The following is a 14,823-nucleotide window of genomic DNA, read 5'->3' on the forward strand; positions in this document are numbered from 1 at the left end:
AAAAGTCACCAAAGTAGTTTATGAGCTGTGGGACAGGGCTTTGATGTCTCTCAAATAATTATTAGATGAGATTCAGAATGGGAAGAACAGCAGGGCTGATAGCCATTGCTGCCCATATTTGATAGCCAGGCTATCCCAAAAGCACAAAAGTGGATGCAGTGTGGTTGTCTGAAGTTGTTTTTTCATTCCTGACATATGGCTTGCACTTGGATGGGGAAATGCCTCGCTCCCAGTAGTGTCTCTGCTGGGCACTCACCAGAGCCATGGGGATCAGTGCCACCAGCCCAGGCCACTGGTTCATCCAGCCCAGTGGCTCATTCCAGACAGTGGCCAGACCAGATGCTAGTTCAGCAGGAAGTTTATATATTCTTGAAAGGGCAGCTATCAGATAATTTGGTGTTCAGGGAGACTTCTTTCTTTTCAGTGCAAACTGGCTTCTGCCTTGCAGCTCTAAGACTAATGCTGGGATTTGGATGTAATACAAAGCAGTTTTTCTGGGATCTGTGGAGAATCTAGTTTAAACCTGCTCATACAGAGCCTTTAAGGTGACTGGGGACCTATGGATTTTACACTGTGACACAGAGGACCCTTCTCTTGGGACTGTTTCTTTTTTTCAATACTTCTCAACCAGTGTTTTCCATTCGACAACAGATCTTTGCACTGGCCACATATTTAAACCAAATAAACAAACAAAACCCGCAGTTTCTTCTTTCTCTGTAATTTCTGACCTGAGATGACACAAGCTGTGACTGGATCAGGTTACTCTGCACACTGCTTGCACACCAAGGCCACAGTTTTCCCGAAGACGCTGCTCAGCTGCCAGCAGGATGAGCCCATTCCACCAGGCTCGCTGTGGGCTCTGGCAGGCTGGTGTCCTGTGGGATGCATCGTGCTGGCCCCCGGCAGGGCAGCAGCACAGGCACCTCTGGATTGCTGAGTGTGGTGTTCATCTTGCTGCTGGAGGCTGAGCAGGACTGACCTTTTGCAGTTTGCCCCCTGCACCCTGCCTGTTCTTTCAGGACAGCCTCGTGGGTAGCTCTGGATCCCCAGGCAGGGCTCCTGGTCTCCTGCTAGCACAAATCCCAGAGGTCTGATGCAAACAGCAGCAGAAACGGCAGAGGCTGGACCAGTCAGGTCACAGCTGCCAACTCATCTGCTTCTGATGTTGCATAAAAACACGTCTCACTTTGCATATGACCAGAATAATTTACAATGTTTACCTTTATTTTGCCTCCTTGTCCATAATCCTTTAATACATTTACCCCCAGCTGAACTGTCTCTCAGCCCTGGATCCTGGTTGTCCTGGGACATGGAGACATGCAAGCATTTTCCTATCAGATTAAAAACTCACTGACCGCAAAAACTTGGAAATTCTACCTCTTGGTTGTCTCTTCTCTTTTAGACTGTGCAGAAACTTTATCAGTCTTTCAGTTATTAATAGATTGTTTTGCTTTTCTCAATATTTAAGGCCTTGTGTGACCTTACTAATAATTTACAAGAATTTTTGTATGTCTGTGTTTTAATTCCACTGGCTTCTGTGTCAGCTGATGAGCTTTGATTGGTTGGGTTTACCTAATATGTAACCAAACAGAGACAGTAACCCAATGTGGTTTACTCAGATATGTAGTTTCTTTCTAGGCATATGATTCATCGTCTGTGAGAGAGACTGCAGCTGGACAGCAGAAATTTTGCAGGAGGAGAGACAAAGCAAGCTCTCTTTTCATGTAGCCTCCTCGATACAGCTTCATATCTTCCAGCCTTTTCAGAAGTTTTCAGAATATTAATAATAGTAACTTGACAGGATCACAAAAGAAAAGCTGTGAAAACTCTAGAACGTTTGGGAAAAAAAGAAAAATTCATGTTGACCGTGAGTTGGCTGAAGAGTCTTTTCTCAAGATGTCTCATAACTTGGATGTAAACTTGTCTATAAGCCTACATTTGATAATTATAAGCAGTGGTCAGCCTTTTAATAGTTATAATGTAAACCATGCAGCAGTAACTGATGAAATACACACATGCATTCAATTCTGTGCCAAAAAATGTAGGAGAAAATACAGACCTTTTGCAACTCCTATTTTTCTAAGGGAAATCCAACTGCTTGCTGTCAGTTTGCCTTAGGAAGCCTGACTTTGGGTATGGAACTGGAATCTTTTGCCATGCAACTACATATCAATGCAGCAGCAGTTCTGAATTAAAATCCCAGTTCTCAGATCCAGTGATAACATAATATTGCGTGTGGAAAAAGAACACTTCTTTAGGAATTAAAGAGGGATTATTTAAACAAGTATGTGTGTGGGTGTGCACACACAAAAACATGCATATAGTCACTGTAGAAAAATATTACGAGGCCTTCAGCAATATTTTTTTTTTGAAACTGGAAATGAGACGTTAACTTAAATAGTAAGGATAATTAACTATAGGAGCAGTTTACCAAGGGAAGTGATAAATCCATCATCACTAGGATTCTAACTTCAGGTTTTTCAGAACAAGCTGTGGGTCAGCCTCAAGGTGCTGCCCAAAACCATATTTACTTATGCAGAAGGGAAGCACAGTCTTCCTCCAGCAGAGGTGGGATTCTTTAACCCACATTAGTTTGGTGGTTGCAGGAGGTGGTCATAGTGCTCTTCTGGTATGATTTTCTCCCACCTTCTATTTTAAAGAGCTTGTTTTGTTAGCAAAATGGAAAAGAAAATTACTGGTTTGTATGTACATTCTGTGCACACACAATTCTGTGGCACCTACATGTTTTGCCTTTGGACCTGCCACACCTGTTTTGCATATTAATGTCTGCACTGGGCAAAACTTGATGTTTCAGAGCACAGCAATGGCCTGCAGTGGAGAGAATTACTTAGGAGATTTACCTGTGTCAGTAAATCTGGAACAAGAGGGCCCTTCCAGTGATTACTTGGTGTATGGTGAAATCCAGCCAACTTTAGTTTCTACTGATATCCATCTCATCGCTGGTCACTAAATTAGCTTGTGTTTCTGGCAGTCCAGCTACAATATTTAAATTTGTTTGGCCATGAATGCAAAGGCTTGGTTGCACATGGTGTGAAGACAGATTTTCGTTGTGTTTTGTTTCCTCACAGTGACCTTTCAGTCTGGGCCCTTGTGCACCATTTCTTATATCACCTTACAAGCTCCAGTCAACACCCTGCACAGTTCTCTGTGTCCCAGTTGAAGTAAACACAGACTTAGAAGTTTTGTGTCAAATTTCAGCTATTCTTGCAAAAATCCAACGCTATGCCTGACCTTTCATAGTGGGCTGCAAAACTCAGTGTCTGCTGAAGTCTGTTTGGTAGTGTTGGAGTATGGGTGAGGAATCATCCTGAAGATGTTTGAGGCTCCCTAAGCAAGGTTGGGATCTAAAGTCAGTTCTGGGGTTCATGGTTTTGGTAAAAGTACTTCATCCTGATGGCATCTCTATACCTCCATCTGTGAGGCTGAATTTGGGGATCTCTGGTGAAATGGACCCTGGGCCTCTTCTAGTGCTAAGGAGAGTTTGGCCATTTTTGGTTTAGCACATTTTACTTGAGGTAAAAACATTGATTTTGTGAGGGACGTAGAGGATGTTTTAGCCTTTGTAAGGGGAAGGCATATGGAAAAAATTTGCTGGCTTCAGTATTTCATATTGAGAAACATGGTCATTTTTTGTTGGTTTTTTTTACTGCACTTTCAGATTTGCAAGTACATGATCAGGGAAAGCCTTTTGGCTGCCAAGGAAGATGAATTAATAAATACTAGAGATGTGGGATTGCATTGTCTACCAGAAAAGACAACAGGACAAATGTTGGTGTTTCTGAGGCACTCTCCCAGGTTCAGTTTATCGTCCTGTACCTTGACACTTCTGCTTAATCCAGCTCTGTTCCTTTGCCTGGACTGCTCCTCCATTTGGGCCAAGAGTATTCCTTAAGCCTGATCATTTATTTCAAGGCTGTAATTAAGGTCTTGTATATGTTCAAACAGATCATAGGCAACAGGGGCAAGAGATGTCATCTATCATAATTTCCACAACCTAAAGATATTTTTTTTTTGGTTATACCATAAATTCTTTCTTTTATTATTTTGTGACTTGGCAGAAATACACTTTTAAAAGTAGGCCACCATGTCCTTTCCTACATTCATTACAAGTGGGCTACTAGGAAAGCCCCAGACTGGCAAGGCCTCTATTTTTGGTTTCCTTTTGCAGTATGAGGAAAAAGTTTCCTTCAGATACAGCTCTATCCAGGGAACTCATCCCATGGACTACAGCATATAATTTGAGTTAAAAAAAAGAGGAAAAAAAGATCAACTTCAATCTCCAGTGCCTCTTCTCTGTGTGTATCTCTGCAGGTCTGTGTAGCATCGCAGGCGCCAGGAGCAACCACTCTGCAGTTAAGGTTGCAAAACATCTTCCATTATGACACTGTTTTCAGTGCTTCAGGGTCTTTGGAAAAAAAATATCTATTAGGCTGGAATTTTTGTTTCTTGGTGACTGTCAAAAATTATGGTCTCTCCAAAATGTTGGGCAAAGCCGACCCAGCAATTTCTTTTGCATTACGTGAGAGTAAAAAAACCTCCGAAAACCCAGGCTGTAGTAGGGAGAAAACCACACACACGTACAATGCAATGCTTCCCAAGTGGCAAAATAAATATTTCTAACAACTACAAAGTATTTCCAACCCGGTCTCTGAATTTCTGCACAACTCAAGTTCTCATTGAGCAGTGCAACGTTTACATTTGGGAAAAAGGTTGGGATTTTCTTTAATTTCTTAGAAGAAGTGCATCTATTGATGGCATCTGTATTGAAGTTATGCCCCATTTATGCCCTTAATGATATCTCATTGTGCAGTTTGTGCTACTTAGGGAATAACTTCTTCCAAGCTGATGCTGGAAGATATTTCATAAGGAGTTGCTAATCACAGATCTGCCTTTCCCATTAACTTTGTAACATTTTGCATTATGTTCTTGTTATGAAGCTTTACTTTTGAAAGGGAAAAGTATTTCTTTTGTGAAGATATTTATCAAAACAGAGGCAGATTTTGCACTGTCAGTCCAGTTTTGCAGGATGCTGTCTCCAAACTCACAATTGAATTTTATGGCCTGTAAGAATGTAATGGTGTAACAGAGAAGGCAGAAATCTTCCAGAGCTGCTTCTGCTCCAGAAGATTTCAATAAGCATTTGAAGTTCTTTAGTGGTGTAAATTCTGAGGAAGCTGCTAGTAACAAGTAGGAATAAATTGTATTTTTTAAATGTGAATGGTCTTAAAAATAATTATCTTTCTGAAGTAAGGATGGAAGAAAGGGAGTTAACTAAATATTAACTAATATATGTTATTTTAATCTATATTTTAGCATAGTTTTGAAGCTCCGATGTAGGGTAACATTCCTGCAAATATGTCAGGCATGGACACACTCTACAGACCAGCTACTTTTAGAGGGGCAGAAGGTGGCCAGGCTCTATGGAATAAAAATTTACTCTGGAAATCCAGAGAGAACGATACCTGAAGATCCAGTACACCAGAAGATTGTCTGTCCCCAGCTTTTTATTCAGATTCTGTGTGTCTCTGTTGGAACTGAGTGGAATTGAATCATTTGTTAAGCCTAAAATAAAAACACCCCTTGCCCTAGCAAAGGGTTAAGTTTGTGAGTAAGGTTTTGGAAACATGATTACAAAAGAAAAAAAACAAACATAAAGTTTGTGAGGAGCAGACTGAAAATGCCTGGTGTTAGCTCTGATCCCTGCTGGAGCTCCAGGAATTCCTGGGATATTCTGAGCTGCTTCAGAGAGGGTTGGTTTAGGAGCTGTGTCTCAGACACGCACACATGGAGCGTGTGCCCTGATGTGATCTCCTCTCGTGGCTCCAGTGGGTGCAAATCAGTCTAGAGAACAGTGTGGTGACTCTCCTTTTCCCCCTACTCTCCCTAATTATTTTTGTGGAATTTAGGACTTAGCAGAAATGCTCATGTGCTCTCTGTTGCATAAATGCAAATACAGCCCTGGTTATGTGTGCCAGGAGCCACAAGGCACATTGACTTCATACCCTGACCCCTTGCATCCAGCTCACTCTTCTTCCTGGTGGATCACTGAATGTTTGTCTTTGTCTGCCTCCCAGGCAGGGTGGCTTATGTTGAGGCATTTTCATGGCTTTCTTACAATTCAAATGTCTTTATATCAGTAAAAGATAATATTTTAGATATGAATAATAATAATGTCTGAGTTTGAGGATGTAGCTGGGTTTCCATAAAGACCACGTGTGATGCAGTAATCTGGAAGCTGGATTTGGCTCTCACTTTGTCAGTGTAGTAACTGCAGCCCCAAATGAAGTGGCTTCACCTGCTTAAGAACAAACAGTTCTCTCCTGATCCCAATAAATGAATCTTTTCCTAGCTCCAGAGCAAAACAGAGGGAAAACAGGAAGAACCAGCAGTTCAGAAAACTGAACAGATTGTGGGCAAACGCAGCAGAAATCTTGTGGACAGGGCCAGTCTGAACCCTGCAGGTGCTCATGAGTTGGAGTAACCTGGGGAAAATGAGCAGAAAGTTACCAGTGATAGAGAAAACAGACCTCTGCTCTGAAAAGAACTGGTGCTTTGTAAGATGTCCCCTAGGCATCAGTGGGAGTGTTTTTATAACCTCTGGGGGCAGAGAGGGAATGAAAGAGGCTGCTCACCTGTTGGGTTATTTTAAAGCAAGTGGCCTGATCTCCTGCTGGCTGTGCACACGGCGGGGACAACTCCACAGCTTCCAGCTTCTCTGGGCAATCTTCTTGTGATGCTGTGCCTGTTCTACAGCCTTATCACTCAAACAAGCTGCACTGCCTGTGCTAGATGACGAGTCTATAAGGTGCCTAAATCTACTTAGAGTTACCTGCTAAAGTGTTGTGGTGCACTAGTTTATTTAGTTGTTGCTTTGCACTGGGTGATTGGGAATTTGCACAGAATAGTTTTATATTGCACTGTATAGCTTATATTATATCACATGATTTGTTATCCCTTTCCCCCATCTCTTGGCCTTTGCCTCACCCACCCCAGTACCCCCTGGTGGTCTCTCTCCTGGGTTACCCCTCCCTTCGCCACTCCTCACTGGTATCCCACTGGCTGTAGACATCTTCCTGTGTCCCCATCCCCGGGGTATAAAAGTCCCCTGCCACCAGGGAACGCTCTCTTTCTCCCATGGGTTTGTCCACCTGGTGTGTCTGTTGGAATAAAGGAGAACGTTTCTCACATGGAGGAGAGCGCTTCTCAATCTTTTACCTTTGTCTATGAACTATCGTGTGGGCAAGGGTCTATAGCTAGCTGGAGTGGACCCCAACAGCCTGGCAGAAAACTCGATAGTTCACTAAAGAAGTAAATTTGCTCCCATTTGAGAGAGAGAACTGTCGGGAGCAGAGCTGTCCCTAACCCGATTCCACTCCCTGCGCACTGCCACCCAACCCAACAGCGTGCCATGGGATAAAGATCTTTTCCACCAAAACACATAAACACCATGGGGGCTAACCAGAACCACACTGCGTTAGTTCAGAGCGAGGCTGTGTGTTTGGAAATGGCTTTTCCCAGGTTTCCAAACGGAGAGCGTGTGGAGAAGCAGGCTGGGTGATCCCATCCCTGCCGTGCCCCGCTGCCGCCCCGGGCTCCGGAGGCGCTGCCCGCGGCACCGGGCTCGCTCCGCACGCCGGGGACATTCCGTGGCCAGCACGGATGCCTCCGGGCTTGCTCAGCCAGGGCTGTCCCCGGCAGGACGGCGACACCGCTTTCAGCAGCAGGGCAGGCTCAGAGGTGTGCCGGGCAGCTGAAAGGAGATCATTGACAAGTGAGCAGGAGCTGCTCCCTGCTCATGGTCTGCCTCTGAAACAGCGGGCAAACAGCAGGGCAGGGATTTGGATGGGCTCTGGCTCTGCTGGTGGCTGTATAAATTAATACAGGTTATAAGCAGGGCCAGCTTGTTTGTAGAGAAGCAGGAGCCAACCCGCAGAAGAGCTGCGTTTGAATTTTGGACGCTGAACAAAGTTTTAATCTCCAGTAGGGCCCACATTTTTTCTTTTCCCAGCCCTCCGCTAAACACTTTATTTATTTATTTTTCTTTTCATTTGCTTCTGTCTCCTTTTACCTTCTAAGATCTCTAATAGCTCAAACATGACTGGGCTTTGGTCCAGGCTGCTGGCATGCAATGCCAGCCTTTGCTGGTCTTGAGCTGACTACAGCAGCCCATGGCTGCTCCTCTGAACAGCCAAGAGTGAGGAGAATCCAGGCTTTTCCAAACCAGAGGGTGAAATACCCTGACACAGGAGCTGTGCGCATAAGAGACCAGTTTGGGTTTAAAAATAACAACAAAAAGAGTAGAGGTGGTTGTTTTTTTTGTCTCATTTAGTCTTAAAATTTATTCTGTATAAGTATGTTAATAAAGCAGATTTTAGTAAAAAGTAAGAAATTAAGAAATTGAGTTGTGATTATAATGGATTTCTAAGCATTTTTGTTAGAAAAACCATAATCAAAAACCTTTGCATTCAACAGTGTTTTGACTGAAGATGTGCTGTTTATGGTGTACAATGTGACTGAGAGCTTACAGACCAATCTGTAAGAAAGATAACAAGAAAAATGAGACTTTGGACAGAGATGCAGGCGCAGGAAAGGAACAATTATTGCCATTATCTTGCTTAAAAAACAGGTGGGAAAATTCATTAACTGGTCTGGTATCATCCCAGAGGTCTGTAGCAAACTGAAAACAGAAAACAAAAATTACAATTCCCAGTGAAGTTCTTCAGCCATTAAACCATCCTTTTTTTCTCTCCCATTCCTTCTGTATCCCTCATTAGTGTAGTTCCAAGTGTCTTGCTACAGTGCTTGGAAAAATATGACTAATGTGTCATGGGTTTATTAATTTTGTCCTTAGTTGAAGGGCTCCGTGTCTGGCTGAATTCCCTACTGTTCAGAAAGCCTCTTTGGAGGCTTTTTGTTTCTTTCCTTCATTTTAAATGTGTGTGTCACTCTGTGCTTATATTTGAGAAGGAAGGAGGAAAGGTGCTGAGGAAGAACTGAAGGCAGGAAGGACTGTGGGGGTCCCCAGCTCCTGGCGGTATTTGTTATGCACGACATCCTTCATTTCAAATATTTAGATTTTTTCAAAGGTATTGAGCACCTTTGAGGAGAGGACAGAGACAGAGATTGATCAGATCTACTGAAATTCACTGAAGATAGAGAGGACATGCTGGACATGCTGGCAGTGGTCTGTGTTACTGCTGAGAGACCCTGTAACTTTGTGCTGCAGCTCTGAGGAATGAGACCTCACTACTCTGAACTTCCTGCCAGTATCTGTGCTACAGCTCAGGTTTAGAAAGTCTCACTCTCTAATCTACTACAACCCTGATTTAACAAATCACTGGTACTTGAGGTTCAAAGAAATGTTCTGCCTTTTTTCTTATTTTCTTTCTCTCTCTTTTTTTTTTTTTTTTTACCCTTTGCCAGCATTAATCTTGCCTGTGCTTTGCATGGCATGGCTTTGCACTCATAAAAAGTTGTACTTCCATTTTTGCCTCTCCAGTCTGCTTTGAGAAATAACAGGAACAAGGTTTGTGACTCCAAGGGGTGGGTGTATACATAGGGTAAGACAAGGAGTTCCATGTCTCAGTAAGGAAATTGCAGATGTAAAATGGCATCCACAAAAATGTTGGCTACATATGAAAATAAGTTTTAATGGTTTAGTGGGTATTAAGTTTTAATGGGTTTAGTTTAGTCACCTTAAAGCTCTGTGTGTTTGTCCAGTAAAATGGAACATTTTGGTGACCCTCTCTGAAAGTTCACCTTTTGCTTTAATTTCCTCAAGCAATGCCAGGGGTTCCTTTCAGTTTCAGAAAATCACAGAATGGTTTGGGTGGGAAGGGACTTAAAGCTCATCCAGTGCCACCCCTGCCATGGGCAGGGACACCTTCCACTGTCCCAGGGCGCTCCAAGCCCTGTCCAGCCTGGCCTTGAACATTTCCAGGGATCATGGGGCATCCAGAGCTGCTCTGGGCACCCTGTGCCAACCCATTGCAGGGCAGGGGGAGCCTGGCATGGCTGGCTGTTGGCAGGGGACCCAGCTGGCCTGCTCAATTCAATTAAATTTTATATAACGCTTGTCCTGAGCTCTAAAGATTTGCCTTACAACTCAAAATGTACTTCTTTTAAAAATTTGTTTAAAAGCCACACTCTTTAGTTACAAACAAATGTCACAGATTGTGCTAACACAAAGTTAATAATTATAATAATAACAGCTCTTACTTGACAATAGCAAGTCAAAATTAGTGACAATTAAATACTTTAAAACTAATCAGTGTGTTCAAATCAGAAGTTCCTAACTCCCATTTCACAAATAGCTCCTGCTGTAGACACTGAGCAGAGAGAGCTGATTTGAAACAGATCTATGGTGGAGCTGCAGTCCATCCGTGGAGACTTTTAAGTCCATATGGCAAGACTGCCTAAGGAGTCACATACTTTGTGGAAAGATCATGCAATTAATCAAAAAAGTAGTAGTGTTTTCAGTTAATCTAAATTAATGTAGTATTTTTTAGGTGAAAAAAGTGTCTCCACTTCAAAGGACAGGAAAAAATCTTCATGATTTCCTGTTTATTCTTTTTGTGTGTGGCTGTCACAATCCATATATTTTTAACTATTTTATTGAGCAAAATCTGTTACTTCTTAGTGACAGAGAAAATCGCATGATTTAAAAATAACAACATGCTGTATCTTTAATACGGTTTTCCTCTACCAGACATACAGCACCCCATAAAGACACAAGGAACAATTCAGATTTCATTATCCTCTCTAAGTGGAGGGAAATTAATTTCTTTTTCTTGTAAGACTTTTAAAAATTTTATTCTGTATGGCTGGATTAAAATCTGCATTTCTGTAGATATCCTGGTGTCAGTGGGCTTTGAATTCATTAATTTTATGTATTATCCAGTCTGTGTTTAAGACTTATTTTAAATGTAGAAGTTTTGAGGGCACTATTGGTTAAGAAGATGGATGAAGTAGGAGCTGGATGTCAAATCAACACTTGTGCAGCAGAAGTGCTCCTGCAGATCAAAGTGCAAAGTCAAAGTCCTTTTCAACAGAGTTTGGGGGAAGGGAGAAAAAAAAGCTGAATATGAGTGAGCCCTCCTGGCTTAGCTCTTGGGCGAGGCTGCTCTGAGGTGTCAGGCAGGTCTGTGCTGCTGCAGGAATCCAGAGGGGATTTCAGGATGAACTCTGAAAAATGTACTCTAATCACTAAAAACACCAAACAAAAAGGGCTACAAAAACTGGCCACAGGAGGAGGTGGCTGCTGTGTGATGGGAGGAAGGGTTTGGGCAGAGTTTGTCTGCTGAGGATGCCTGGGGTGGGAGCCAGAGGACCAGCAGAGGATGCTTGTTGACTTGCCACCCGTGCAATGCTCAAATGTGTTCCAATAATTAATCAAAAAAGTATTTTGGTTGGCTTTTTTTTTTTTTTTTTTTTTTTTTTTTTTTTTTTTTGCGGGTTTTCCAGTAGAAAGGATTTGCTTAGCTTTCAAACTTTTAAAAAAATATTTCTATGCATTGGAAAAATGTATTCTATATTTGCCAAACACTGGGCACGTTGACCTTTTCCCAAAGCCCCTCTTCTTTCATGGAAAGTGGATTCAAAAAAGATGATGATGCTGCCTTTTTTTTTTTTTTTTTTTTTTTTTGGTAGTATTTAGAAATCCCAGTGAAAGAAAAATACCTGTTATTAAGAAACTGAGACTCAGAGATCCAAGGCCACTTTCCAGCTCTTCAGCTCTTCTCTTATGATCTTAATTAAATTGCTCAATCTGTCCAAGGCTGAGTTCCCTGCCTTAAGTACAGGCATGCTTTTTCTTTGCTTTTCACTTTATCGGGGAGAAAGTGTCTTGTGTTTATAGAGCTCTGTTGGAGCCTTTAGCTGCTATTTTGATATGAATATAAAGAGCTGACCCCATAAGTGCTGTGGGGTGGCTGGGATGAGGTTTGGGAGGCTGTCTGTGATCCTGGGCAGGCTGAGGGTGCCTTGGTGCCATCCATGGGAGAGATCTTAAAGATCCTAAAGGCTTAAAGACAGACTTGGATAAGGCTTTGTGTGCTCTCCGTACCACAGCACCCTCCACTGCAGCCATTCACCTTCTCTACGACATCTCATACAATCAGGACTTAGGCAGGGCAATTAAATGGGATTTCTTAAGTGGCAGCAAAAGAATGTTAATTGATGTGTGAAATATAATTATTCTCCTGGGCTCCTTGGCTTTCTTTTGTTCATGTCTGCTTTTGATTAAACAGCTCTACTTTCTGGGCCTATTGTATCCATTCACCCACTCCTTTCTTCCTAGAAGCAGGCAATGTCTAAAAAAGGCTGTCTACTTGTGCATCCCAAATATTTCCCAAGGCAGGGAAAAAAAAAAGGGGAGGGGAGGGGAAGTGAAGGCAAAAATCAGTCATCCTGCTTGGTATGTGGGTCCTTTGCTGAATGCTGTTTTTGGGTTGGAGCCCTGCATCTGGACTCCAGCTCATGCCAGCTGAAAAGGAAACTTCTATTTTGTTTGCTTAAAAGGCAGCAAGTCAACGTTTAAAAAGGCAACCTGAGGGGATTTTTCAGGGGCTTGACCTGGTTGATCTGGAAAATAAGTTAAATGACGTGTGGCCAAGAACTTAAAGCAATCAAGCAAATACTTTCTTACCAAGATGGTCAGGAAGCAGGAGGGTGGGATGCTATATGTTCTGCTAAGCGTTGCCTCTAAATAATTTTCTGTATTTTTGTCCTGGTGGTATCATAATGCCCTCCATATGCATGATTATAGCCATCAGAACATGCAGTACATTGGATTTTTGTAGAGAATGTTTCTTCTGTGTGAACAAATGGCATCATGAGAGTGGGAAGAAACCAGAACTAAACCTCCCTAATGGTTTTCGCCGTCCTGAGTCTCTTGACTACTGTTTTTTGAAAAAAAAATTTACAGGATATTAGGATAACAGTTATATAAATTGCCTTTTTCTTTCACAGAATCAACAAAATTGGGTTAATTTCAGAGTCAGGGTAGATAAAGATTTACACTATTTTTTTAGTCTTGAAATTGTGAATCCAGATCCATACACACACACCCCCCCCCACACACACACCCACACCCACACACACATATGTACAGACACACATTTTTGTGCTAAAAGCCTGCTATGGAGGTGTTGCTGGTTAGCCATTTGCCTTTCTGGGTACAAAGCCATATGTGTCCATTGAAGTCCATCCCCAGAAGTTGTGCTGAGCAAGGTCAGGGCATTCTCAGGTGAAGTGGGAAGGGCAGCAGGTGACAAGCTAAAACCTCCATGACCAGCTGGAGTTCAGGTGTCTCACGGTGGCCTGACTTCCCCCTGAGGGTGCCTGGCTGTGCTGGGGAGGGGGGACAGGCAGTCTGGGTGTGTCTGGTTACCTGGTCCTGCAATCACACCAAGCTTTGCTCAAAACCATGTGACACACAAGGCAGGTGCTTCCTTTCCAGCAACAAGGGCAGGTTTGCACAATGCAGAGTGCCCCAGACTCCCAGAAAATACTTGCTGCTCTTCATGTGGGTCCACCTACCCCTGTGAAACTCTCAATTCCTTATATTTTTTAAGTGCTCATATATTTTTGGACTGAGAACATCCATTGGGAGCAGTTTGAAAATGTACTGGATGAAAACATCCTTTCTTTTGCAGCTTGAAACCCTCTGTTTTATTGGATAATCAAGTTCTTCCAGGATTAGAACCACTGAATGAGTGTTTCCTAATAACTGTCCAATATAATTGATGGAATTGTAGTTCTTACTGATCTCTGATGTTGCTGACCTCTATTGTAATCCCTCCTTAGTCATCCCTCTTTTCCAGGAGTCTGTTTAGTCTGTCCAGTCCTTCCTGGATATCTCTGGGCCTATTTCTTTGTCTGATGTACTTTTTGCAGTTCTGCTGAAGCAACCAGAACTGCATCTGACACTCAAGATATTGGAGCCAATGGTCATAAAAGGAAATGTTTTTTTTTCTTTCCTAATTTCTAGCTTTCCCTTTGCTTTTCATCTACAGCTAAGCATTGGCTAGATTTTGACAAAAATACAATGAATTCTCTGAGATGTGGTAGTTCTAGGTTGATCATCCTGTAACTCGAGTTCAGAGAGTTTTTCTTTTTGTGTGTGGTTTTGTCAGTGCAGATACCTGTTCCTAATACAGACAGTGGTGTGGTTGTTAAAGTGTTTTCATAATATTGCTCAGAACTGAGAAGTTATCAGACAAATTACAGTCCCACAATGGAGTGCTCTGAAAATCAAAGGTTGAAGCTGCATTTTTAGTTTCCAGAAGAAACTTGAAACCATGTTCAGTACATTAAAAACGTACAGAGTGCTGGTTTACTCTAACATCCCATCTCATTTCTTATATTTCCATTAAAACATTTTGAATTTTTGCCCCCGTGTGACATGAAAACATGTTTTGAAATGTTATGAATGTCTGGCAAATGATTTGGGTTTGGATTTTTGCCCACCAATATTCCTGCATGGCCCACGCACTTGTGCAAAACTTGTTCTTGGTCTTTTAAGGCATGAAAATAATACAGCAACGACTGAATTATGACTTTTAGTTAAAGAAAATAAAAAATGAATGAATTTGAAATACTAAAAGGTCAGGAGGCAACTGAAGAACAGTGAGGGAAAAGATGAAAACTGGTTCTAGAAGGAGCTGAGGATGCCAGAGGGAAGCAGCAGCTTAGGCTTGTGCTCCAGCCATGTGTTTAAGGTAGGATTGCACATCTTTCTGCTTTTCCAAAGAATGCTGCCATGTGACCTGTCCATCCAAAAGTGCCAGGGGTTTGGTAGGA

The sequence above is a fragment of the Pyrgilauda ruficollis genome, unplaced genomic scaffold (genome assembly GCF_017590135.1).
Source record: "Pyrgilauda ruficollis isolate IOZ18807 unplaced genomic scaffold, ASM1759013v1 scaffold46, whole genome shotgun sequence".
Classification (NCBI taxonomy): domain Eukaryota; kingdom Metazoa; phylum Chordata; class Aves; order Passeriformes; family Passeridae; genus Pyrgilauda; species Pyrgilauda ruficollis.